The sequence below is a fragment of the Balaenoptera borealis genome (genome assembly GCF_965194805.1).
Source record: "Balaenoptera borealis genome assembly, chromosome: 3".
NCBI lineage: Eukaryota > Metazoa > Chordata > Mammalia > Artiodactyla > Balaenopteridae > Balaenoptera > Balaenoptera borealis.
In genome coordinates, this window is record NC_138866.1 from 29,900,881 (window position 1) to 29,924,552 (window position 23,672).

At 41.9% G+C, this 23,672-nt stretch overlaps 1 protein-coding gene and 1 long non-coding RNA gene across 2 annotated transcripts in view; one reads left to right on the forward strand and one right to left on the reverse strand.

Annotated features, from left to right (window-relative positions):
• Positions 1-21,420, forward strand: part of LOC309625202 — a 32,635-nt gene extending 11,215 nt beyond the window's left edge. Inside the window, exon 2 of the long non-coding RNA XR_014242385.1 lies at positions 20,801-21,420. This is a non-coding gene — a long non-coding RNA (uncharacterized lncRNA). The remainder of the gene's footprint in view (positions 1-20,800) is intronic.
• The window catches only part of RGS6 (regulator of G protein signaling 6), a 504,882-nt gene that overhangs the window by 415,203 nt on the left and 66,007 nt on the right, over positions 1-23,672 (reverse strand).

The window sequence follows — 23,672 nt, forward strand, 5'->3', positions numbered from 1 at the left end:
TTCTTCAAAGGTAGAAATATCAATTCACTCAACAAATACTTCTTTAACACCTATGTTCCAGACACTAAGCTAAATGCTGGGGAGAGAGAAATGACTGGCTTCCTGTATTAGTTTATCTACGGCTGTGTGGATTAAAACTACTCTAAAACTCAGTGGCTTAAAATAACAAAACAACTGTTAGGGCTTCCCTGGTGGCGCAGTGGTTGAGAGTCTGCCTGCCAATGCAGGGGACACGGGTTCGAGCCCTGGTCTGGGAAGATCCCACATGCCGCGGAGCAACTGGGCCTGTGCGCCACAACTACTGAGCCTGCGCGTCTGGAGCCTGTGCTCCGCAACAGGAGAGGGCGCGATAGCGAGAGGCCCGCGCACCGCGATGAAGAGTGGCCCCCGCTTGCCACAACTAGAGAAAGCCCTCGCACAGAAACGAAGACCCAACACAGCCATAAATAAATAAATTAAAAAAAAAAAAAAGAGTTGGGTAAAAGATATAACAATTGAATGCAATGGGCAAATCTTGATTGGGTTTTTAAAAAAAACAAAAAACAACTGTTATCTCACAGTTTCAGAAGAGGTGGCTCTGGCTCAGGGTCTCTGTGTTGGGGGTCCCCCAAGGTCAGTGACCACTAGAATGATGCACAGGACTCACGTATGGTATTACTTATGGCTCTGATTTATTACAGCAAAATCAGCAAAGGGTGCCTGGAGTGAAGTCCGTAGGAAACCAGGCACAAGCTGCCAAGAGTCCTCTCCCTACCAAGTCACACAGGACAGGCTTAATTCCCCAGCATCGTATTGTGACTACAATTTGTGAAATGTTCTCTACCGGGGAAGCTCATCAGAGACTCAGTGCCCGAGGTTTTTACTGGTGGCTGTTCACATACCCACCCTCTGTCTAGCACATACCAAAATTCCAGACTTCCAGATAGAAGCAGGTGTTCATGATAAAAATACTGCTTGCACAGTTTAGGGACAGTCAACCACTCTCACCATCAGTTAGAGAATGGTGAGAACCCTCCCTAAATCCAAGCTTCCAGATGCCAGCCAAGAGCCAATCTTGCAAGCAGGACTTTCTAAGGATGGCAGTTTCAGGCCTGCTATGTGAATTCTTTTCTATGTAGTGTCCCATGAGGTTGTAGTCAAGGTGTCAGCTGGGGCTCCCTCATCTGAAGCCTTGACTAGAGTTAGAGGTATGCTCATAAGAAAGCTCTCGCACGCAGCTACAGGCTGGAAGTTCTTCCCTGTGCAGGGCTCTCCACGTGGCTGCCTGCACATCCTCAACATATGGCAGCTGGCATTCCCCCACGGCAAGTCATCCAAGAGAGTAAGAGATCGAGAACATGCCCCAAATGGAAGCCACAGTCTCTAATACACTAATCTCAAAGCGACATACCATCACTTCCACTGCTGGTCACAAAGACCAACTCTAGTACAATGTGGGAAGAGGAGGGGATGCCAAGAGTCAGGGGTCATGGTGGGCTGTCTTGGAGGGTGCCTACCACAGCCTACCCTCTGGCTCCCAATGATTCACATCCCTCCTACATGCAGCATACACTAACCCCTCCCACGGTCCCTAAAAGTCTCATCCCATCACAGCATCAGTTCCACGTCTAGACGCTTGTCATCTAGATCATGTCTAAGTACAGATGAGACTTCTTCAGTATAGTCCCTGATGTACGGCTCCTCTCAATCTGTAGACACCTGTCACTCAAGCGACACACACTCAACACACAATGGTGGGACAAGCAAAGGATAACTGCTATAAACACTCCTGCTCACAAAGTGGGTAATGAGGAGCACGTAGGGGTAGCAATTCTAAAATCCTGCCGAGCAGATGTTCCTTGATTTGGTCTAGAGGTGAGGTCTGAGAATAGTTCTCTGTGACCCTTAACGCCACCCTCCGGGCTCCTGGTTTTGGCCTCTCCACCATCTTTCCATTTTCATGAAGGAAAATGCATTTGCAGAGGAGTAATTTCCTCAGCTTGCCTCCTACTTGTTGATACCTGGGGGTCCAAAGACCTCTCTTCATTTTGTTCTATGTTCCTTTCATTTCAAGCTGATGGCGCCTCTCCAAGTATGACTCTTAAAAACTCTGAAGGTCTTCTGTGACTCCTTTTAGGATTCACTCCATTAGACAAAAGCCCCACCCACCAATCCCTGTGCATTCGGTCCTTCCTCACCCTGGGCTTTTGCTGGGGTACCATGTCCTTGAGCCTCCAAGAAGCGCTCTTGTTTGATCAAGTGGATCTGTGAAGACAAACCCTTAATCTCTTTAGAGGGCTCTTTGGCTGGCTGCTTGGTACTCTGAGACACCATCTTAGATTTTGTGAGATCTTAAGAAAAGATTTTACAGTCACACCCTTGGCTTCACGTTTGGAGCTTGTTTTCCTAAAAGTGGCCCAAATTTGATCTTTGCTTAGAAGCCATTTCTTGCTGCAAATCTTCAAAAACAGCTAGTCCTGGCTCTTTTTTGCTGACTGCTTCTGCCTTCAGCTTCTCTCTTCCTGCAATTTTACTATAAGCAACAGGAAAAAAAACAGAAGGCACTTTCAACACCTTGGTTAGAAATCTCCTTAACTGGGGGCTTCCCTGGTGGTGCAGTGGTTGAGAGTCTGCCTGCCAATGCAGGGGACACGGGTTCGAGCCCTGGTCTGGGAGGATCCCACATGCCGCGGAGCAACTGGGCCCGTGAGCCACAACTACTGAGCCTGCGCGTCTGGAGCCTGTGCTCCGCGACAAGAGAGGCCACGATGGTGAGAGGCCCGCGCACCGCGATGAGGATTGCTAAATATTTTGCCACCACATAACAGACTCTCCCTTTTCCAGTTCCCAGTATTATTTTCCTGTAAGCCTTCACTGGCAGCCTCCTCAAAGTCCAAACTTCTATAGACAGTGTATTCAAGGTACGTTAAGCTTTTATTAACCTGTTCCTCAAAGTCCTTACAGCTTTTTCCACTGCACACTGCCAAGATTCAAGGCCACTACCACATTTTAGTGTTTCGTTACATCAGCACCCCACTTCTACTACCAAAATCTCATTAGTTACCTATTGCTGTGTAATAAGCCACCCTGATTAAAACAATAAGCGTCTATTGTCTCCCATGCTTTCTGAGGGTCAGAAATTGGGAGCCTAAATTTAGACGGATTGGTTTCAGCTCAGGGTCGCCCGTGAGTTGCAATCAAGCTGATGGGCAGAGTCTGTAACAGCTGAAGGCTCAACAAGGGGAAGATCTGCTTCTAAACTCACTCACATGGTTGTTGCCAGCCCCGTTTTTTATTAGCTGCTGCCACGGGACTGAGTCTCTCTCCATCCGTTGTCTATTTTCCCAGCCTGGCAGCTGGCTTTCCATAGAATGAGTGGTCCAAGAGAAAGAGCCCAACATGGAAACCTCAGTCACTTATAACCTAATCTTGGACATGACAAACCATCACTTCCGTAGTAATCTATTTTCAAAGGCGTGACTACCAGGAGGTGAGGATCACTGGGGGCCATCTTGGTGGATGGCTACCACGTTTCCTACCTGGAAGTCTAATGGGATGATAGCCATCAACAACTACTTACAATAAAATTTAATAAGGGCCATAAAAAACACATGGGAGAAGTTATCACCAGCTTACCCTGAGGAGTCAAGTTGGTGTGACAGAGGAGGTGATGTGTATGTAATTTAGGGCCCTAAAGGGATGAATGAGATTTGTCAGACACATGGAAGAGCCTCGGCCTGCTGGAAGCTTCCCATGCATTTCTCTTTTTGCATATCCTACCTGCCTGGTAAATTCAATAACCCCAAAGCTCTTCCTAAGAGCAACTATGGAACGACTTAATTTAATATCAGTGTTTCTGGAGGACACATTACCATTTAATAGATGAATCAAAAGCATAATGGTAGATGACAAACACTATGCTTGGAAATGTCTCATGTAAAGGTCAAACTTAAGGGGGAAAAATGACAAACAGACGAATAAAGCGAAAATACACCGTTTGAGAACAAATGTGAAAGTCAGAATAAATGCCCCTAATTTGGTAAAGCACACAGCTCTTCAACACATGATAGTGATTATTTAAATAAGAAGGCAAGAAGAAAGATGGAGATGGAGAAAGAAATGCTAACCAAAGGACCTCCATGTGAAACAGATGCAAAGCACAGTTTAAAGAGTGGGTGGAAAACTAGGTTAGGCAAGCACACTGGAGTATAAAAGCTAATTTTTCATTTCTTATTATAAGTGATACAATCTTTTTATAAAAATCTGTAAATAAGCATAAGAAAGAAAGTAAAAGTCACCCATGACCTTAAATTCTAGGGATAACCACTAACTGGATTACAGACTATACCCTTGTAGACTGCTGATAGATAGGTAGAGAGATACACATATACCACACACACACACATATATGTATGTATATATATGCATGTATGTATGTATATGTGTGTGTAATTTTGGAAATACGTCATTTTTGGAAATGGCTCCATGTTTTTCATGAATATAAAATTAACACATAAATATTAAATTCACTTATGGGTAATGCATTCTAAAGTCTAAATATTATGGAGAGGCATGAGGGAGAGTAAAATTCACCTGTACTTCTTTTACTCAGGGGGAAAAACACTTTACTGTTAACACCTAGTATTCTTCTTACAGGCATATTCAATGCAAATATGATTTTAATGCAAAAATAGGCTCATGCTGTTTTGTTAAGTGCTTCTCTCACTTAAAAGTACATGGCGGCTACCTTCCTCCGTGAACACGTGTACACCTACAGTATTTTTAATGACTATATAGTTCCAGAATAGGTATGTACCATAACTGATTTAACCAGTCCCTACTGATAAGCATTTATGCTGCTCCCAATTTTCCATCATTGTCAACAAGCCTCAGCATTGATACCTTTATGCACACATCTTTGCACACTTACCGGTTACTTCATCAGGATAAACTTCTAGAGTTAGGTTTGTTATGTCAAAAGACATTCACTACTTTTTCTTTTAATTTATTTAATTTATTTATTTATTTTTGGCTGTGTTGGGTCTTCGTTGCTGAGTGAGGGCTTTCTCTAGTTGCAGTGAGTGGGGGCTCCTCTTCGTTGCAGTGCGCGGGCTTCTCATTGCGGTGGCTTCTCTTGTTGCGGAGCACAGGCTCTAGGCGTGCAGGCTTCAGTAGCTGTGGCACGTGGGCTCAGTAGTTGTGGCTCACAGGCTCTAAAGCGCAGGCTCAGTAGTTGTGGCACACGGGCTTAGTTGCTCCACGGCACGTGGGATCTTCCTGGACCAGGGCTCAAACCCGTGTCCTCTGCACTGACAGGCAGATTCTTAACCACTGTGCCACCAGGGAAGCCCAAAACATTCAGTTTTAAAGAACTTATATGCATATTGCTGCATGTCCCACCATAAATGTTATACCAATGTATACCCACACCAAGAGTATAGAAATGTCTCCGGCCACCACCTTCACCATCACTGAGTACTAGAAGCACATACAGTCTTAATTTTCATTTCTTCAGACATGAACGACAATATATTAAGACAATACACTTTAAAATGTTTAAAGATCATTTAAACTTCTTCTTTGTGAATTACACATCCTTGTTTTTTACCAAATTTTCATGGAAGTGTTCACTGTTTTCGTATTCATTTGTTAAGTGCCCTCCCACCCAAATGCACACCCATTCACATGTTTAACACCCTGGCAGCAAAGTGTTATCAGCAGAACATAAATAAGAACTCACAGGGTTAGGAAAATATTGAGCCACATTCAAATTTTCCTGACTCCAAAACTCAGCCATTTCCCACAGCGGTGCAGACTATGCTTATGCCTCTTCAGGACTAAGAGCAGGCATTCCCAAACCGCTGTACATTTCAAACTCCTGACACCCGCTTCTCACCCCACATCAGTTTAACCAGGCATAGCATTTTTGAGGGTGCCCAGGTGATTCAGTGGGCAGCGGCGTTTGGAACCACTGACCAAAGATTCCATCCCCCAGCTGCTGGGAATGCTGCTGGCTCACAGCCCTTGGCTGTCAGCCCTCTCTCAGATTGCCCTTGGTTGATAAGAGTTAACTAATTTAAGCTCATGTCCCTTCTTGGGCCTGCTGCCTCCTACGACTGGAGGATATGAAGATACAAAGACCCATCCTTGGGACTTCCCTGGCGGTCCAGTGCTTAAGACTCCGCGCTTCCACTGCAGGGGGCACGGGTTCTATCCCTGATTGGGGAACTAAGATCCCGCATGCTGCACAGCGTGGCCAAAAAAAAAAAAAAGACCCATCCTTGTTGCCCTACCTCAGAAAATCCCAGTTCCAGAATTCCTACTGGGTAGGAGGCCTTATGACTGCAGTGAAGCCCATCTTCTCCTTCTGCCCAACTCTGCCTCCTCCCCCTCCCCCCAAGTGCTGACCCTGAGAGATTCCCTAACAATGTCCTACACACTCATCACAGAGGCTGCTTCCTGAGGGGAACCAGCCTGTGTCATGACTACATGGACCTTCCCCTAAAAGAAAAAACTTCCTCTAAAAGAAGAAACTAAACAAAATCTTCCTCAAAAGCCTTACATACAGCTGAAGGTAGTTACCAAAGCATAGTCAGAAATCCTTTCAGGTGGAGTTATTGTTTAGTGAGAGTTTCTGTTTGGGGTGATGAAAAACTTTTGAAAATAGTGGTGACGGGTGCACGAAATTATGAAGGTAATGGATTAATGCCACTGAATTGTACATTAAAAAGTTAAAAAGGTAAATTTTATGTTATATACATTTTACCACAATTTTCAAAAAGTAATAACGTAATATACCCCAAATCATTAAATTGTATACTTTAAATGGGTAAATTGTTCAGTAAAGTTGCAGGATACAAAATTAATATACAGAAATCTGTAGCATTTCTACACATTCATAATGAACTATCAGAAAGAGAAATTTTAAAAACCACCCCATTTACAATTGCATCAAAAGGAATAAAATGCCTAGGGATAAATTTAACCAGGGAGGTGAAACATCTGTACTCTGAAAACTGTAAGACATAGAGGAAAGAAATTAAAGATGACCCAAATAAATGAAAAGCTACACCATGCTCATGAACTGGAAGAATTAATATTGTTAAAATGTCCATACTACCCAAAGCAATCTACAGATTCAATGCAATTCTTATCAAAATATCCATGGCATTTTTCACAGAACTAGAAAAAATAATCCTAAAATTTTTATGGAACCACAACAGACCCTGAATAGCAAAAGCAAACTTGAGAAAGAAGAGCAAAGCTGGAGGTATCATGCTGCCTGGCTTCAAACTATACTACAAAGCTACAGTAATCAAAACAGTATGGTACTGGCACAAAAACAGACACACAGATCAGTGGAACCGAACAGAAATCCCAGAAATAAACCCACACTTACATGGTCAATTAATCTATGACAAAGGAGGCAAGCCTATACAATGGAACAGACAGCCCCTTCAATAAATGGTGATGGGAAAACTGGACAGCTACATGCAAAAGAATGAAATTAGGTCACTTTCCTAACCCATATACAAAAATAAACTCAAAATGGATTAAAGATTTATATGTAAGATCTGAAACCATAAAACTCCTAGAAGAAAACATAGGCAGTATGCTCTTTGACATTGGTCTTAGCAATATTTTTTGGATCTGAATCCTCAGACAAGGGAAACAAAAGCAAAAATAAACAAATGGGACTACATAAAACTAAAAAAGCTTTTGCACAGTGAAGGAAACCATCAACAAAACAATAAGACAACCTACTGAATGGGAGAAGATATATGCAAATGATATGTCCAACTGTTACCTCACGCAAGTTCATGTGCCTGACACACAGTGAGGTCAAACAATACCAAAACATCAGAGTTTGGAGCAGAGAGAGGTTTATTGCAGGGTTATGCAAGGATATGGGTGGCTCATGCCTTAAAAAACCCCGAACTCCCCGAAAGCTTTCAGCAAAGCCCTTTTATAGGGAAGGTGAGGGAGGGATGTGGTTAGTTGTTGCAGACTTCTTGGTGTCAGATCCTTTGTTCTTGAGGTCAGGTCACGTGTTGGTCACAATGTTCCTGTAACCCTCCACCAAAATACATGTTATTCTTTGTTCTGACAAAAAAGGGCAAGGTCCCAAGGCTCAACTTTCACCCTCTGAGGTTTAGGCCCTGGCTAAGAGGAGGGGAATCTCTGCACAGCTGGATACCCTGGCCTGGGAGTGTTCGTCCAGTACCCAGTCTGGGTCCGTCCACCAGTGCCCAGGCCTGGCTGAGGAGGCAGATCTCAGCTGGTGGCGCCCTCAGGGCCAGGTCCCCAGACCCTCCCCAGCCATCATCACTGAGGGAGCCAGGCACCCAGGACCCAGCCAACCCTTAGGCTTTTCATTTAAACTGGAGAGAACCATTTGTATAGGATCAATAGGAATACACGTTGTAGCAAATACCCATCAGGTGAATTCCCAGCTCACAACAGCTGCCCTTCTTTGAGAATAGCCCCAGCCACAGAGGTGGACCTGAAGTAATGATGTGCAGTGTCCTTACACCTTAACCCTGACCTCTGGCCACCTCCTAGGGGGAGACAACTGATCTAAGCCGGACTAATTTTTGAAACTTGAAAGGAGAGACTGAAGCCGGTTGAAGATGTTACCTTAATGGCTGTGTCCGTATACTCCAGTTGCTGAGACCTCCATGCACTGCGACCCATGCAGACCGCCGCAGGCATTAGGTCACAGAGGAAGGGATGCGGGAGAGGTTCGCTGCTTCTTCAAGGCCTGGGCCCGGCCAATGGGAGGCCTTGGTAAGAGCTCTGGAGCCCTGCAGGACACAGCCCCCAGCCTGTCCCCGGGCCCCCCAGCTCACCCGCCGGCCCCGAGGCTGGAGGGACTGGAGGCCCCCAGGGAGAAGGCCCTGATCTGCCTCTCACTGCACTTTCTGCCGTGAGGACCACTGCGAGGCTGACCATTGGCGCTATGGGTCTCGTGCTAATGGTCTCGTGCCTATTACAAAACAAGGGGTTAATAGCCAAACTACATAAAGAACTCACACAACTCAATATAAAAAAAAAAAAAAAAATCCGATTAAGAAATAGACAGGAACTGAACAGAAGTTTTTCCAAAGAAGACATACAGATGGCCAAGAGGCACATGAAAAGATACTCGACCTCACTAATCATCAAAGAAATGCAAATCAAACCCCCAATGAGATACAACTCACACCTGTCAGATGGCTACTATCAAAAAGACAACAAATAACAAATGTTAGCAAGGATGTGGAGAAAAGGGAACCCTTGTACACTGTTTCTGGGAATGTAAACTGGCACAGCCACTGTGGAAAACAGTATGCAGGTTCCTAAAAATAAAACTACCGTATGATCCAGCAATTCTACTTCTGGGTATTTATCCAAAGAAAATGAAAACACTAATTCAGAAAGATATGTGCACCCCAACATTCATTATAGCATTATTTACAACAGCCAAACTATGGGAGCAGCCTAAGTGCCCATCAATATATATATATATGTGTGTGTGTGTGTATATATATATATATATACACATATATATATGTATATATACACATGTATATATATATATATATATACACACAAAATATAATGGAATATTACTCAGCCATAAAAAAAAGAAAGAAATCTTGCCATTTGTGACAGCTTGGCTGGACCTAGAGGGCATTATGCTAAGTGAAATAAGTCAAACAAAAATATCATACGATTTCACTTGTATGTGGAATCTAAACAAACAAAACAAATGAACAAACAAAACAAGACAGAAACAGACTCATAGATAAAGAGAAAAAACTGGTGTTCGCCAGAGGGGAGCAGGGTGGGGAGGACTAGGTGAAATAGGTGAAGGGGATTAAGAAGTACAAAACTTCCAGTTATAAAATAATTAAGCCATGGGGATATAATGTATGGCATAAGGAATACAGTCAATAATATTGAAATAATCTTATATGGTTTCAGATAGTAACTAGGCATACAATGGTGAGCATTTCATAATGTACAAAAATATAGAATCACTATGTTGTACACTTGAAACTAATATTGCGAGTCAATTTTACTTCAATTAAAAAAAAATAAGGTAAACCACTTGTTCTCCACAAAAAAATAGAATTAAAAAATAAATGGGTGAATCATTGATATGTGAATTATACCTCAATAAAGCTGTTAAAAAAACCCTTTCAGTGCAGTGTAAAGACATGGTGGTCAACAAATGAATAAAATAGCAGCCTCAGCTCCATTAATCCATAGAACACTGACAATATTTTTAAGCCCTCATCCAGGGGTTTTCTTTCACTCACTATCTCATTCCCTAACGTACAGAAACAAAATGCTCATTGATTTGTACTTTACGTATCTTTGGTCAGCAGTAATTCAGGATTTATATGCTGAGTGGTACAGGAAAAAGAATAAGCTATTGCTTGGGCCAGCTCCCAGGGTTAAGAATATTTAAAGACTACTGAGAGCTAAGATATTGGCAACATTACTAAATTCAGTTTTGCAGTAGCACAAGTGTTTAATTTAACTAAAGCACAAGTTCACACGTACAGAAAACCACCATGAAGCTAGACAACAGACCATTTCTAAAAGAGAAGCAAAACAGGTTTATTTATAAAACCAGAGTGAGCCAAAAGCAGCAGTGCCCAAAGAATATCAGATGTAAAAATCTCTCCCCAGTACAGTCCACTGCCACTACTCCAGGATTTATAAAGTACTTCACATTTGCAAACTCTTCCATAATCATCATCATTAGCCATCCCCAAGGAGCCCAGAAGTTTCCATTTTTTGAAAGACTGGCAAGCCTCTTATATCAATGTATACCTTCCCTTAACAAAAGACCTCCATTCAATAAAGGCCAAACCTCCAATAAGAGTAACTGTCATTTAAAGTCTGTGGTTTCTTGCTCCTGGCCCTCCACAATCAATGTACTACCAGAAACCATGATGTTTTACAAAGCTTATACGCTGAAGTGCTTAAGAATGAAAGAAAATGCTAATGTCAAAAATGCCACCCAAAGCATAATGGAAAAAATAATGAGGGACTTCCCTGGCAGTGCAGTGGTTAAGAATCTGCCTGCCAATGCAGGGGACACAGGTTCGAGCCCTGATCTGGGAAGATCCCACATGCCGCAGAGCAACTAAGCCCATGCACCACAACTACTGAGCCTGCGAGCCACAACTACTGAGCCCGCGCACCTAGAGCTCGTGCTCCGCAACAAAGAGAAGCCACCGCAGTGAGAAGCCCACGCACCACAACAAAGAGTAGCCCCGGCTTGCCACAACTAGAGAAAGCCCGTGCGCAGCAACGAAGACCCAACGCAGCCAAAAATAAATATATTAATTAATTTTTTTTTAAAAAAAGAAAAAGTAATGAATTTGGAGCTGGGACACTTGACCTTCAGTCTTGAATCTGCTGCTCACAACCTGTGTGACCATGGGCTAGTTAATTAACCACTCAGAATCTCAGTTCCTCTATCTGCAATAATGGGCTTAATGATCATACTTGCACTGCCTATCACACAGATGGTTGTGAGGTCAAATGAGATTAACGGCTATCTAAACATTTCAACAACTAAAGTTCTATAAAAATGTGAAAGAGTACTATAACACTTCTAAATCTCTAAAGAGCTCTGGAGAAACATAACTCAGGGCCATTTAAGTATAACACAGCTGTTTAAATATGAGAGTGAGGAAGTGAATTCCACTGAGGGAAAAATATTAATCCAAGTTACCTCTTCTTACATCCATTTCATAACTCATTTGAGACCAAGCTGATTATGTTGTAGAAGCCACAGACGGAGGTGTGAAAGGAAATGAGTTAGAATACGCCCTTGATTTAGACTGATGAGATCATTTCCATCTGAAACTCTAGAGTTTGTCTGGCTTGTTGTTTGTTGTTGTGTGTGTTGTTTTTGTTTCTTATCACAGAAAGCACCGATGTAAAATATTCCGTTCCTCTGGGATTTGGGCATACTTAACGTTTTTCTAGAAAAAACCCTGGAGAGACTAAATTTTCACAACCCAGTGTACCCATTCTCTAGCAGAGTTTAAAGGAATCCTGTGAGTTGAGACAAAAATCATCGATACGCTGATTTCATATTCTTCAAATGTATAACCTCTGAAATTTCAAAGTCAGAGACTGATTTCTTCCCGCTGAGTGGAGACTGAGATGGGAACTAGTACGTGTTCCAAACGTAGGGGACCACACGGCTTTGAGCAGTCGCCCAACAACTGCTCACATTTGTGTCCGACCTCACAGGTTGCCAGGAGAGGCCACCGGCAGAGCCAAAGGCATCGTCAAGTCAGACACAAGCAAAGGACCAAAGAATGAATCCTGAAATCCAGATCTAGATGACGTTCCTCTTTCCACCCACTGTGGTGGGGGAAGGGAGAAATCAGGAGACATCCTGACACGCTAAGTCACGTGCGGTATTTAGGCACTGAAGAATTAGTCAACTTCAAAACAAAAATTTCAATCTACTGTCTTCTCTTCTCTTTCCTTTCTGTATCAAACTCTTCATGAGAATGGTCCCCAGCCTTCTGTCTCCATTGACTCACCCCACTCTACACAGCCCTCTCAGGGGCCACGCAACACGCTGGTGTGATCGCCTCATCCAGTGGCCCCTGGTGAATTCTTCTCCACCTCCTGTGGCATGCTACACCGCTGGCCGGTCCTTCCACTGCAAACAGCTCTTCCTCTCGACTCCTCTGGTGCAATACCCAACCTGGCATTCCACCTACCCCTCCTACCCCATTTTCTTATCCCTGTTCCTCTCCCGGGTCTTGAGGACCTAAGTCCTCCGGATTCTGCTTTGGGCATCATCCATTATCCACACTCTCTCAGAGATCTGAGCTCTTCTGTGGCTCTCTAGCCAGCTGTACGTGACAATTCCCAACCACCTCTCTTTTCAAGATCAAGGCCATTATTTCCAATCGCCTGCTCCATGTTTCCACTTATCCCCTCAGCACTTTATATCCAAGATGGAACCCACCACCTTTCCTACAAAAACAAGCTCCTTCTCCCAGCTTTCCAAGTTTTGTTATTCTTCTCACTTCTCACTATCAAAGCCATCCTTCTACTTCTCCCACACTTACAAGTTTCCAAGTCCCAGGAATGGCTCAAGACAACCCTCATATCCACTGCTTCCTTTGTATCCTCATACAAAGATATTGCAATAACTTATGTGGATTCTTGTTACCAGTATCTTCTGATCTCAAAAAATTCTGCACCACAGTACCAGATAATTCTTCCTGAAGTAATGTGTGTGTATCACAGCCTTGTTCAAAAATTGCCACTGCTTCTGCTTTTCACGTCCAGATTCCTAATCCTAACGTCTAAGGTTCTCCATAATCTAGCCTTATCTCTGCTAAAACCCTAGACAGTCACAATGTTCAGATGAGTTTGGATTCCTAGCTGTTTTCCTAAACTTGCCTTGAAGTTTCCCCCTCCATCCAAAGTGCTCTTTGGTCCCTACCTCTCTACCCCCACAGCACCTCCACCTGTTAAAATTACACCTTTCTTCAACACCTAGCTCAAACTACTTCACAATGAAACTCGTCCTGAATCCTCTTGTCAAAAAAGGCCTCATATGCAAAAATATTTTTCACCATCCTTGGGGCTTTTACCACGGTCTATAACAATGAAGTGCACATTTTCTCTCCTATTTTAGATCACAAGTCTCCCAAAGAGAGGGGCTCAGCATCATGGTCTGAAAAGAGCATGAACTTTGAAACCAAAATAACTGGGGTGTGTTTTCACTTTCAGTAGTTAAATGACCCTGAATCTCTCCGATTTTAGTTCCATCATATGTAAAAAGAACCCATGGTAATTATTGTGAATTGGCTTGCTTAGCTCAAGGGTGGGCAAACCATGGCCCCCAGGTCAAAACCAACCCACCACTCATTTTCATAAATAAAGTTTTAGTGGAACACAGCCATGCTCATTTACTTATGCACTTTCTATGGCTGATTTGCACTATGATGGTAAAGCTGAGTAGCTACAACAGAGATCACGTGGCCCAGTAAGACTAAAATATTTACCATCTAGCCCCTTAGAAAAAAAGACCCCCTCTTCTACCACTGTGTACTCTCTTTTTAGGTAGAGAGGTGGAATAATTAGAAATATTTTCCAGACTTCCCTAAACCTGGGGAGGGGGCGTTAATTAGGTTCCACTAATTAGATGTATCCATGCAAGATGTTCTGGAAGGTAAAAGTAAGACGGGGGCCATTTCTGGCTCCTTCTTGACTGTTCACTGCTGTCAAGGACGGTCATGGAAACATGAGACCTTTTAACCTCAGCAGCGTCCCAGCACCCTTTCTCCAGCTTTCTGAGGGTCCAGAAGCAGTTACAGCAGTAGTGGCAGCCATAGTGGCTTTCTGGTCCCAGCTTCCCCATGCTGGGATGCCAGCTGCCGGGGTGTGCTCTGAGTGTGGTTCCACATTGTTCTGGAAATCTTTCCCCACGGCTGGCCCTCCCAGTGGTTTTTAAGCATCTAATTCTCTGTATTAAATCCCTTCTTGTTTAAAACTCATGGCCAAGTTTCTGTGTCTTATACTGACCTCTAAATGACCCAGAGCGAAATGATAAATATCTAGTTGAGTTACTGAGACATAAAACAATAATATCTGTGACTCTGCTTTACAAACAGTAAACCTAATGTTTTCGGTAGGTCTTCGTCTCCTGCCCCATACTCTGCCCCCACCCCCGACTTAGCACAGGGCCCCTCAGCCCCACAGCACAGTCGCCATCTCTCTGCCCTTCCCACTGTGCCTGAGAAACCTCATCTCTCCTTCCAGCTTCCATAACCACGTAGATCAAGGGATAACCTATTTGGAGACATGGACATTTTGAAAGTTGATACAAAGCTAACTCTCCAGAGTGACGTTCATACACTACATTTTCAAAGAAATTTCTGAGGTTCATGGGCCTGTTGAATTGTATCTCTAGACCTCTAGGTTATGAAACCCTGATCTCATACGTCAGTGAATGTCCAAACCCGTATCTCAAGCCAGGTTGTTCTCATTAGGTTAAGACTGATGTATGCACTTCCCACTGGCAACCCAAACTCAACGTGTCCACTTGTGCTTTTATCTCCCTGCTGCTCTTCTTTCTCTGTTGTTTGCCACGTAAGTAAAATAGCATCCCCCAAAGGTGTGGACATCATTCAGACATCTTTCCTTCCTTCTCCATAGACAAATGCCAGGTCCTGACAATTCTACATCCCTAGTTGCTTTTGAATCTATCTGCATTCCCATCTCAGTTGTCAGTAATTTGTCCAACCACCCCGATCTCTAACCAAGATTGTTGCAGAAGTTATCGAATTGGCCTCTCGGCTTCTACTCTGTCCTCTCCAATCCATAACAACATGCGTGTCAAATCTAATCATGTTTTTCCTCTCTTTAAAACCTCACCATCAGCCTGCCCCATGCCTCCTGAAATGGCTCTATTCCACACCACCATTTGAGCCACGGTTCCCAGAATTTCAGTCTTTTGTCTCCCACCAGGAGCTCATGCTACTCCCTCCTCATAATGTCCTTCCTCACCTTTGTATTTCCTACTGCCACTCCCTTCTACTCCACCTCTTCCTGCCACTCCACACACACACACATACACACACACACACACACACTTGCCTCCTGGCGAGCCCCTCATCCTTCTGTTCTCAGTTTAGATATCATTTAATTCCCTTATTCATCAAATGTTTACTGAGCCTCTACTATATGCCAACCACTGGGCTAGCACTAGAGACAGAGCAATAAAAAGATAGTTGCAATCCTTGTCCTGACAAAGCTCAATCTTATTGGGACATTAGATCAACAATGACAAGTATGATGATCTCCCAGTCACTGCCGGTCCCAACCCCAGACTGTGTCAGGATCTCCCACCCTGGATCCCATACCCCACACCTGTGATCCCCCAGCCCCACCGCCAGTGTTGTCTCAGCCATCTCCCCGTCTCTATCTATAAACTCCTTACAGGCAGGACTGTGTGTCACCTGTCATTTTATTTATTATCAACACCTGGTACTGTATCTGGCACCCAGGAATTGCTTAGTAAATCCCTATTGATTAACAAAGATCCCGTCCATGAATAATAGCTTAATGAGTCAGTTCTGCTTCGGAGAGGCCCTATAAGGGGAATACGATGGAAACAACTGGGGTGGGAGTGGGGCTCCTCACTGTGCTTGTCTAGGCTTTGCCAAGGCCTCAAATCACAGGTAACATGCTTCTAACTAACATCAGACTTGCTGACTGCATTTCAAGTTAAGCAGCTATTCCCAGCAGCCCTTCCTGCCTCCAAGGTAAATACCTGCGTCCTCAACAGTGAACCTAATTAGAGGCACCCCCCCCCCCCCACCGGGGAAGCTGGAGGCCTCAGGAGGCCAGTCACCAAGCTATGCCTTTGGTCACTGGATCTTAAACAACACAGAAGGCAGGTAAGCACAGGGGAGTCTCAGCTGCCAGGAGTGGCCCAGGAGCTTTGCTCCAAACTCCCTGCTAGGCAAGCCCTGCTTCTTCCTGCATAAACTACCACATCTCTTACTGTGTCAAACTGGTGGGGGATGAGGAGAAACAAAGAAAAACTGGGGAGTAACCACGCCCTCCTTTATGAAAAATAAGAAAGCAGGCTGGATAAATGCCAATAAGATTTTCTTGACTCTGTAACAATACAAGTGAACGATTATGGAGGGCCTGCTTGGGGCCAGGGTCTAACCTCTTGATGTGCGTTAAATCATTTAATCCTCTCAAGGTTCACAGGAGGTGAGCACCATTATTATCTCATCTGCAGATTAATGTCCAAAGGCCCAGTGAGATTAAAGAGCCTCCCTCAGGAGGCCCCCCAGCCAGTAAGTGACACAGCAAGAGACAAAGGTGCAGGCTGACTCAGAGCCCAGGATCAGATGCTCTGCCCTGACTTCTGACTCTGACTTCCCCAGGGCGGGGGGGAAGAGGGGTGATGGGAGTGATGGGAATAGGCAGGACCAAGAACACACTCTCTGCATTAAGGGGCAGCCCCTCAGTCTGGCCAGTTATCGCCATGCGGTAATGAGGGTCTGATGTTCCCAGATCTATTTTTCAAAAAAAGGCAGAAATCCAGATTTTTAAAAATTGGGGATGAGGAAAGGGAAGGATCACAGAATGCTTTCTCCAGAGGGACTGAAAGGAATACAATAACAGTAACTGAGATGAGATTAAGAGGGAGGAAGAGATTTGGAAGGGAAACCCTGTGTACCCAGTTTTGACCTGCTGAGTGGCCAGTGCTAAAGCTGCTAAGAGGGCTGTCAGAACTCTGAGGCTGGAGCTGTGGACGAGAGGCGCAGATGACAGAGAAGTCTCTGGCTACTTTGTTATCTGGCCACCCCACCTCAGCCCTCAGCTCCACCTAGAACAGGAGGAAAAACACTGTTAAACACCCCATCTTGTTTGTTCTGAGGATGGTGAAAACACCAGGCTGGTGTCAGTTTCCTGAGGCTGCCGTAACAGTACCACAAACTGACTGACAGAAATGTACTGTCTCACAGTTCTGGAGGCTAGAAGTCTGAGATCAAGGTGTCAGCAGGCTCCTGTTTCCTCGGAATGCTCTAGGGAAGCATCAGCTCGAGGCTATTCTCCTAACTTCTCGTAGCTCCTTGGTTTGTGGCAGCATAACTCCAGTCTTTACATGGTGTTCTCTCTATGTGTGTGTGTCCAAATGTTCCTTTTTGTAAAGACACCAGCTGTACTGGATTAGGGGCCCCACTTTACTCCACTATGACCTCATCTTAACTAATTATATCTACAATGACTCTATTTCCAAATAAGGTCACAATGTGAGGCAAAGAGGGTTAGGACTTCAAGGTATGGTTATGGGGGGAGACACAATTCAACCTGTAACAAAGCTCTAAACCGCAGTTTCCTTTCTTCCAGAGTTGGGATCTCTAAGAACAGGATTAAGGCATGCCATCATTTATTTATAGAAAATTACTATGTTTAAGAAACCATGTAAGTCCTACAGGGAAAATAAAAATGAATTTGATCCCATTTCTCAAGGACCTTCCAATGGAGCTGGAGGGAGAGGACATACACAAAAGCTATCCTACAAATAAGTAGGTTATAACTGACTTGAAAATAATATAAATACTGTAAGAATCAAATAGCGGGAAAGAAGTCACTTTTGTCTGTAAAAATCAGGAATTGATCCTTAGGTAGAGTTTGATTACAGGATTGAAGGAGGCCCATAATTCTGACAGATGGAGACTTGTGGTTGGGACAGAGAAACTGAAGAAATTCCAAGTAGATAGAACAGGTTGAACAAAGAAAAGAGAAAGCACAAGCTGTGTTTGGGTCAGGTCTGTTTGCCCAGAGAACCGGGTGTGTATTGTGGAGTCATGTGATAGAAGACTAAAATTATAGTTTGGGAAACCTTAATTGGCAGGAAAAGGAGTTTTGTATCTAAATTAGTAGGCATCGGGAAGTAATTCAGGTGGTCAAGAAAAGTAGTTCATCTAATACTGGCTGAACACTTCCCCATCTGGGGAGATATATGGACACCCATGTATGTGATGCTCCTAGGTCCCCAATCAGATTCAACTCAAAAATGACTTCATGGAAACACACTATAACCATCAAAAACCAGAGACAAAGAGAGAATTTTGAAAGCAGCAAGTGAAAAGGATTCATCACATAAAAGGGAACTCTCATAAGGCTATCAGTGGATTTCTCAGTAGAAACCCTGCAGACCAGGAGAGAGTGGGATAAGATAGTCAAGGTGCTGAAAGAAAAAAACTACCAAACAAGAATACTTTATCCAGAAAAGCTGTCCTTTTGAATGAAGGATAAAGATTTCTCAGACAAACAAAAGCTGAGGGAGTTTATCACCACTAGGAATACCTTAAGAAAAATGCTAAAGAGAGTTCTCAAGCAGAAATGAAAAGATGTTAATTAATAGCATAAAAACATATGAAAGTATATAACTCCCTGGTAAAAGAAGTTACATAGTCAAATTCAAAATACTCTAATACTACAAAGGTGATGTGTAAATCACTTAATTCCAGTATAAAAATTAAAAGAAAAAAGGGATTTAAAATAACTACAGGTACAATAATTTGGATACGGATACACAATGTAAAAAGATGTAAACTGTGACATCAAAAACATAAAATGTGTGGGGTGGGGAGTAAAAGGTAGAGAGTAAAAGGGTATGTGATTGAAGTTATCACCATAAAACAGATTGTTATAACTGTAAGATGTTTTATGTAAGTCTTATGGTAATCTCAAGGCAAAAGCTATTACAGACACACAAAAGAGAAAGAGAAAGAAATCTAAATATAACAGTAAAGAATAATCATTAAATCACAAGGGAAGAAAGCAAGAGAGGAACAAAGGAACTACTAAACAGCCAGAAAACAATTACAAGATGGCAATAGTAAGTCCTTACCTATCAATAATTGCTTCAAATGTAAATGGATTAAATTCTCCAATCAAAAGGCACACAGTAGCTAAATGGATTAAAAAAAAAAAAAAAGTCCCAATGAAATACTGCCTACCAGACTCATGTCAGCTTTAAGAATGCACATAGGCTGAAAGTGAAGGAATGGAAAAAGATATTCCATGAAAATGGAAACCATAAGGGAACAGGTGTAACTGCACTTAGACAAAATAGACTTTAAGTCAAAGACCATAATGAGAGACAAAGAAGGTCATTATATAATAACAAAGGGATCAATTCATCAAGAGTACATAATAATTGTAAATGCATGTGCACCCAACATCAAGCATGTGAATATATTAAGCAAACACTAAGAGATCTGAAGGGAGTAATAGACAACAATACATTAATAGTAGGGGACTTCAGTACTCCGCTTTCAACAATGGATAGATCATACAGACAGAAAACCAATAACGAAACACTGAACTTAAACTACACATTGGATAAAATAGACCTAAAATACATATACATTCTAGCCAGCAGCAACAGAATACATATCCTTCTCAAGTGCATACAAAATATTCTCAAAGGTAAATCATATCTTAGGCTACAAACAGGTCTTAAGAAATTTAAGAAGATTAATATCATATCAAATATCTATTCCAACAATAAAGGTATGAAACTAGAAATCAATAACAGGAGGAAAGGTGGAAAATTCACAAATATGTGGAAATTAACACACTTCTGAATGGCCAATGGGCCACAGAAGAAATCAAAAGGGATTTAAAAAAATTTTTTTGAAACAAACAAAAATGGAAATACAACATACCAAAACCTATGGGATGTAGCAAAAGGAGTTCTAAGAGGGAAGTTTATAGCAACAAACACCTATATTAAGAAACTAGAGGGCTCAGCCATAAAAAGAAATGAAACTGAGTTATTTGTAGTGAGCTGGATGGACCTAGAGTCTGTCATACAGAGTGAAGTAAGTCAGAAAGAGAAAAACAAATACTGTATGCTAACACATATATATGGAATCTAAAAAACCAAAAAAAAAAAAATGGTCATGAAGAACCTAGGGGCAAGACAGGAATAAAGACACAGACCTACTAGAGAATGGACTTGAGGATATGGGGAGGGGGAAGGGTAAGCTGGGACAAAGTGAGACAGTGGCATGGACATATATACCCTACCAAATGTAAAATAGATAGCTAGTGGGAAGCAGCCACATAGCACAGGGAGATCAGTTCGGTGCTTTGTGACTACCTAGAGGGGTGAGATAGGGAGGGTGGGAGGGAGGGAGATGCAAGAGGGAAGAGATATGGGGATATATGTATATGTATAACTGATTCACTTTGTTATAAAGCAGAAACTAACACATCATTGTAAAGCAATTATACTCCAATAAAGATGTTAAAAAAAAAAAAAAGAAAACAAACTAGAGGGACTTCCCTGGGTGGCGTAGTGGTTAAGAATCTACCTGCCAATGCAGGGGACACGGGTTCAAGCCTTGGTCCAGGAAGATCCTACATGCCGTAGAGCAACTAAGTCCACGCACCACAACTACTGAGCCTGCACTCCAGAGCCCGCGAGCCACAACTACTGAGCCCATGTGCCACAACTACTGAAGCCTGCATGCCTAGAGCCCATGTTCTGCAACAAGAGAAGCCACCGCAGTGAGAAGCCCACGCACCGCAATGAAGAGTAACCCCCACTCGCCACAACTAGAGAAAGCCTGCGCACAGCAAAAAGGCCCAATGCAGCCAAAAAAAATTTTTTTTTAAAAACTAGAAAGATTTAAAATAAACAACTTAACTTTACACCTCAAGGAAATAGAAAAAGAATAACTAAGCCCAAAGTTAGAAGAAAGGGAATAACAAAGATCAGAATGGATGTAAATGAAATAGGGACTATATAAGTAATAGAAAAGATAAACAAAATTAAAAGCTGGTTCTTTGAAAAGATAAACAGAGCAGACAAAGCTTTAGCAAGACTAAAAAAAAAAAAAAAGAGGAGACAAAGAAGTAAAATCAGAAATGAAAGTGGAAACATTATAACTGATACTACAGAAACAAAAGGATCATAAGAGACTACTATATACCAAAAAGGTGAATAACCAAGAAGTAATGGATAAATTCATACAAACATACAACATTCCGAGACTGTGTCATGAAAAAGCAGAAAATCTGAGGAGACCAATAATGAGTCAGGATATTGAATCAGTAATCAAGAACCTCCCAACAAAGAAAAGCCCATGATCAGATGGCTTCACTGGTGAATTCTACCAAACATTTAAAGAATTAATATCAATCCTTCTTAAACTCTTCCAAAAAACTGAAGAGGAGGGGACACTCCCAAACTTATTTTACAAGGGCAGCATTACCCTGATATCAAAGGCAGACAGACAAGGACACTGCAAGAAAAGAAAATTGCAAGCCAATATGCCTGAAGAACATAGATGCAAAAATCCTCAAAAAAATACTAGCAAACTGAATTCAAAAGCACATTAAAAGAATCATACGCCATAATCAAGTGGGATTTATCCTTGGGATGCAAGGATGGTTTAACATATGCAAATAAATAAATGTGATACAACACATTAACAGAATGAAGGATAAAAATCATAGGATCATTCTCAACATCACAAATTATTACAGAAATGCAAATAAAAACTACAATGAGGTATCCCTCACACCAGGTAGACTGGCCATCATCAAAAAGTCTACAAATGATAAATGCTGAGAGAGTGTGGAGAAAAGGGAACCCTCCTACACTGTTGGTGGGAATGTAAATTGGTACAGCCACTATGGAGAACAGTATGGAGGTTCCCTAAAAAACTAAAGATAGAGCTACCATATGATCCAGCAATCCCACTCTTGGGCATATATCTGGAGAAAACCATAATTTGAGAAGATACATGCACCTCAATGTTTACTGCAGCACTATTTATAATAGCCAGGACATGGAAGCAACCTAAATGTCCATCAACAGAGGAATGGATAAAGAAAATGTGGTACATATATACAATGGAATATTACTCAGCCATTAAAAAGAAAGAAATAATGCCATTTGCAGCAACATAGATGGACCTAGAAATTGTCATACTGAGTGAAGTAAGTCAGAAAGAGAAAAACAAATATCATATGATATCACTTATATGTGGAATCTTTAAAAAAAGGTACGAAGGAACTTACCTACAAAACAGAAATAGAGTTAGAGATGTAGAAAACAAACTTATGGTTACCAGGGGGTAAGGAGGGGGGTGGGATAAATTAGGAGACTGGGATTGACATATACACACTACTATATATAAAATAGATAACTAATAAGGACCTACTGTATAGCACAGGAAACTCTACTTACTCGTTAATCTGTAATGACCTAAATAGGAAAAGAATCTAAAAACGAATGAATATATATATATATATATGTGTGTGTGCGTGTGTGTGTGTGTGTGTGTGTGTGTGTGTGTATAACTGATTCACTTTGCTGTACACCTGAAACTAACACAACATTGTAAATCAACTAAACTCTAATAAAAAATTTTTTTTAAATCATAGGATCATTTTAATAGATGCAGAAGAAGCATTTGACAAAATTCAACATTCATTTCTGAAAAAAAAAAACCTCTCAACAAACTAGGTGTAAAAGAAACATATTTCAACATAATAAAGGCCCTATGTGACAAGCCCATAGCTAACATCATACTCACCAATGAAAAGCTGAAAGCACTCCTTCTAAGGTCAGGAAAAAGACAAGAATCTATTCAACATAGTACTGGAGGTCCTAATCAGAACAATTAGGCAAGAAAAAGAAATAAAAGGCAGCCACATTAGAAAGGAAAAAGTAAAACTATCTTTGTTTGCAGACGACACAATATTGTACATAGAAAACTCTAAAGACTCCACCCAAAAAACTGTTAGAATTAATAAAAAACATTCAGAGAAGTTGCAGAATATAATAAAATCAATGTACAAAAATCAGTTGCATTTCTATACACTAAAAATGAACTATTTGAAAGAGAAATTAAGAAAACAAACCCATTTATGATAGCTTCATAAACAATAAAATACTTAGCAATAAATTTAACCAAGGAAGTAAAAGATCTGTACCCTGAAGACTATAAGACATTGATGAAAGAAAATGAAGAAGACATGAATAAATGGAAAGATATCCTACGTTCTATCCTATCTATCCTACGATAGATTGGAAAAATTAACACTGCTAAAATATACATACTACCCAAAACGATTTACAGATTCAATGCAATCTCTATCAAAAT